Below are 5,311 nucleotides of genomic sequence, written 5' to 3' on the forward strand. Positions count from 1 at the left end.
CTCCAGGCTGTGTAAGGGCTATTTGACCAAGAAGGAGAGTGATGGAGTGCTGCATCAGATGACCTGGCCTCCACAATCACCCGACCTCAACCAAATTGAGATGGTTTGTGATGAGTTGGACCGCAGAATGAAGAAAAAGCAGACAACAAGTGCTAAGCATATGTGTGAACTCCTTCAAGACTGTTGGAAAATCATTCCAGGTGAAGCTGGTTGAGAGAATGCCAAGAGTGTGCAAAGCTGTCATCAAGGCAAAGGGTTGCTACTTTGAAGAATTTCAAATATAAAATATATTTTGATTTGTTTAAACACTTTTTTGGTTATTACATGATTCCAGATGTGTTATTTCATAGTTTTGATGTCTTCACTGTTATTCTACAATGTAGAAAATAGTAAAAATATAGAAAAACCCTTGAATTAGGTGTGTCCAAACTTTTGACTGGTACTGTATATAATATGGTTAGATTGTCACTTCTTCAAGCCCTGAGTGTGTGAGAGGTGGTCTTTCATGGAAATGAATTAATCCAGTGAGACAGAGACAGAGAGAGAGAGAGAGAGAGAGAGAGAGAGAGAGAGAGAGAGAGAGAGAGAGAGAGAGAGAGAGAGAGAGAGAGAGAGAGAGAGAGAGAGAGAGAGAGAGAGAGAGCGGCAGAGAGAGAGAGAGACAGTGAGACAGTGAGACAGAGAGATAGAGAAAGAAAGAGAAAGAGAGAGGCAGAGAAAGAGAGAGACAGAGAGAGAGAGACAGAGAGAGCGAGAGAGACAAGGCTGTGAACGAGCTAAGAGACAAGGCAAGAAGGACCTTCTATGCCATCAAAAGCAACATAAAACTCAACATCCCAATTAGGATCTGGCTAAAAATACTTCAGTCTGTTATCGAACCCATTGCCCTCTATGGTTGTGCGGTCCGGGTCCACTCCCCAGCCAAGATTTCACAAAATGGGACAAACACCCAATTGAGACTCTGCATGCAGAATTCTGCAAAAATATACTTTGTGTACAACGCAAAACCTCAACCAATGCATGCAGAGCAGAATTAGGACTATACCCGCTAGTTATCAAAATCCAGAAAAGAGCTGTTAAATTCTACAACCACCTAAAAGGAAGTCATGCCCACACATTCCACCACAAAGCCCTCACCTACAGGGAGGAACCTAGAGAAGAGTCCCCTCAGAGCCCTCACCTACAGAGAGTTTAACCTAGAGAAGAGTTCCCTCAGCCAGCTCGTTCTGGGGCTCTGTTCACAAACACAAACAGACCCCACAGAGCCCCAGGTCAGAAACACAATTAGACAAAACCAAATCATGAGAAAACAAAAAGATTTTACACATTGGAAAGAATCAACCAAAAAACAGAGCAAACTAGAATGGTATTTGGCCCAAAACAGAGAGTACACAGTGGCAGAATACCTGACCACTCTGACTGACCCCAAATGGAGAAAATCCTTGACTATGTCCAGACTCAGTGAGCATAGCCTTGCCATTGAGAGAGGCCGGCAGGCCGCCTTAGGCAGACCTGGCTCTCAAGAGAAGACAGGCTATGTGCACAATGCCCACAAAATGAGGTGGAAACTGAGCCACACTTCCTAACCTCCTGCCAAATGTATGCCCACATTAGAGACACATATTTCCCACAGATCACACAGACCCACAAAGAATTTGAAAACATTGATAAACTCCCACATCTGTTAGGCGAAATAACACAGTGTGCAATCACAGCAGCAAGATTTGTGGCCCATTGCCATGAGAAAAGGACAACCAGTGAAGAACAAACAACTTTGTAAATACAACCTACATGTATCTGTTTATTTATTTTCCCTTTCATACTTCAACTACTTGCACATTGTTACAACACCGTACATACACTCTAAAAATTAGGGGTTCAACAAGGGTTCTTCTAAGATCCTTAAAGTTCTTCAAAGAACCGTAGGGTTCTTGGCACTGAAAATGGCCCCCAAAAGGTTCTTCCAAGAATCCCATAGGAGGTGGGGTTCATCGAGGAACTCCTCAGTTGGTGGGGGTTCTTGCAGGAACCTAACTGCCCAACTGAAACATTTTGATTTGAAAGGACAGCAGGTGAAGGCAATTAACTGAAAAAGAACTCCTCAATTTAAGATAAGGGTTGTCCCTTGTATGATCTACATTTATATTGTTTTATGACGATACCATCTATCTTTTCATATTTGTGCAAATCTTTCTAAAACAGAAAATGGACAAAATTCAATGGATATCAATCAACAAAGAGGTATGAATATGTTACGAGAATATATGTTTTAGTCATTTAGCAGACACTCTAATCTAGAGCAATTAGGGTTAAGTGCCTTGCTCAAGGGCACATCAACAGATTTTTCACCTAGTCGGCTCGGGGATTAGAACCAGCAACCTTTCGGTTACTGGCACAACGCTCTTAACCACTAAGCTACCTGCCGCCCTGTATGTTGACGTCTAGCTGTAATGGTGCAGATGACTTAACTGCTCACTTTTGTGTCTGTGTCTGCAGGTATACAGTCATGGTCAAAAGTTTTGAGAATGTCACATATACTAATACAACGTTTGTGAGTGTAATGTATACTAATGTTTCCCTTGTTATTCATCTTGTCTATTCTATTTGCTTTGGCAATGTAAACATATGTTTCCAATGCCAATAAAGCCCCTTGAATTGAATTGAATTGAGAGAGAGAGGGCGAGACAGAGAGAGAGATAGAGAGAGAAAGAGAGAGAGAGACAGAGACAGAGAGAGACAGAGACATAGAGAGAGAAATGGAATGAATAGCTGGGGGTCATGGGGATAATGATTTCTTCATGGACCCTGATGGGCATCGTTTGAAAACGACAAATTAACATTGAGCATTGCCTTGACAGGCATTTACTGAATATGTAAAATATGTAAACACGTTTCGTGTTATGACAGACTCACGTGAACATACGCCACAGCATCTAAATGACCTACTTTGTATTCAACAAAAATTTACCACCACCGTTAGTGTCTGCGTCGTTAGGTCTCACAGACTGGCCTGTTATGTTTCTGCTAAACAAGAGAACATTACAACACCAAAACATCATCATGGATGGGTACTCTACTGTATAGAATAGACCCACCCTGCCTTACCATCAGTGGGGGCTGCTGAGGGGAGGAAGGCTCATAATAATGGCTGGAACAGAGCGAATGGAATGGCATCAAACATGGAAACTATGTGTTTGATGTATCAGATACCATTCCACCTATTCTGCCCCAGTCATTACAACGAGCCTGTTCTCCCCAATTTAGGTGCCAGCAACCTCCTGTGCTTACCATGGCATGTTATGTTTCTGTTAAACAAGAGAACATTAGAACACCAAAACACCATCATGGATGGGCACTTTACTGTATAGAATAGACCCACCCTGCCTTACCGTGTAGGCCAGGTTGCAATAGAATGCACTACCATTGTCCTCATCTTAAAAGTTGATCTCTAATGAAAATACCAACATTTCTATGTCCAACTCATTTCAAAGAACCCTACATTTTGGGGGGTTTATGAGCACTGTGACAACCAAATCATGTGATAAGTTGCCCCTGTCTCACCTACACTATCAGACTCAGACTCAGCTCTAGATAATACCCGTCCTAACATAAAGGTGCAGGTGTTTTTTTTTTTTACCCCAGCCCATTTTCGTCTCAGCTGTTGGTCAATCTTTTCTCAGGTCTACTGTGGACAGAGTAAACTAGCACTGACACATGAAGGGTGTCTCCCCTCGTGGGGGAGAGGTGGAGAGGAGGGGTAGAAAGGAGGAAGAGAGAGAGAGAGAGAGAGAGAGAGAGAGGAGGGTGGAGAGTTGGGGAGAAGGGGAGAAGAGGGAGAGAGACAGAGAGAGAGAGAGAGAGAGAGAGAGAGAGAGAGAGAGAGAGAGAGAGAGAGAGAGAGAGAGAGAGAGAGAGAGAGAGAGAGAGAGAGAGAGAGAGGGTGGAGAGTTGGGGAGAAGAGGAGAGAGGAGGGAGTCTGGGCCAAGGCATAATGGTGGAGGTGAAGCTGTCTTTTTGTTCCGTGGGGCTAAAGAATCATTCTAAGAGGCTGTGTGTGTGTTTTTGTTCTGTTCTGCGGAGGGTCATCAGGCCTGCAGGCTGCGCTGTCCCGGTTATTCTAGGTGGATAGGGGATACAAGCAGTGGACAGAGAGACTGGGCTACTCACTCCGGGGTGGGAAACAGTGTTACTCAGGTATACAGAGCGCAACGAGATGTCATATCATCAGTCTTTGGCGAGAAGCAGAGAGAGAGAGAAAGTCATCTATTTGCTTTCCTGTCATCCCAGGCCAACTATAGTGCTTGATTTATTTGAACAATACATTGACATTTTAGTCATTTAGCAGACGCTCTTATCCAGAGCGACTTACAGTTAGTGAGTGCATACATAATTTTTATTTTATTTTTCAAACAGACATACGTTGCAAACGCAATGCTCTACCAACTGAGCTACATCCCTGCCAGCCATTCCCTCCCCTACCCTGGACAAATTGTGCGCCGCCCCATGGGTCTCCCGGTCGCGGCCGGCTACGACAGAGCCTGGATTCGAACCAGGATCTCTAGTGGCACAGCTAGCACTGCGGTGCTTGAGTATCAGTGTAAATATATACTATCATTATCGGATCATGCTTGTCTGGCTTCATAAGAAAATCAACAATCGTTAGCTATCGCTCCACAAAAGCTGCAGTCCTTGCAGAGCACTTAGTACCTCTGTTAAACAGAAAACCCAAACCCATGGCAGCAGATCCACAAGGTCTGCCATGAGAGGTGACTGTATAGTTCCCTTAAGGAACTCTGTGAGAGCTTCCCATGTCTGGAACACACTGCCATCAGACACACACAACTGCACCACACATCGCACCTTCACAAAAACATGAAGACATGGCTAAAGGCCAATCAGACTTGTGAACATAATCCCTAGCTGTGTATTGCCGCTTTCCATGTGGTCTGTAGCTTGTGAGGTGTGGAAACACTTTGTTGCTTTTATGTATTTTGTTTTGTTGCTTTTTGTGCTATTGCTCTGTCTGTGTGCTACACGTTACTTGTCCTATGTTGCTATGTCTGCGTGCTACGTGTTACTTGTCCTATGTTGCTCTGTCTGCGTGCTACGTGTTACTTGTCCTATGTTGCTCTGTCTGCGTGCTACACGTTACTTGTCCTATGTTGCTCTGTCTGCGTGCTACATGTTACTTGTCCTATGTTGCTCTGTCTGCGTGCTACACGTTACTTGTCCTATGTTGCTCTGTCTGCGTGCTACAGGTTACTTGTCCTATGTTGCTCTGTCTGCGTGCTACACGTTACTTGTCCTATGT

Source organism: Coregonus clupeaformis, chromosome 33, assembly GCF_020615455.1.
Source record: "Coregonus clupeaformis isolate EN_2021a chromosome 33, ASM2061545v1, whole genome shotgun sequence".
NCBI lineage: Eukaryota > Metazoa > Chordata > Actinopteri > Salmoniformes > Salmonidae > Coregonus > Coregonus clupeaformis.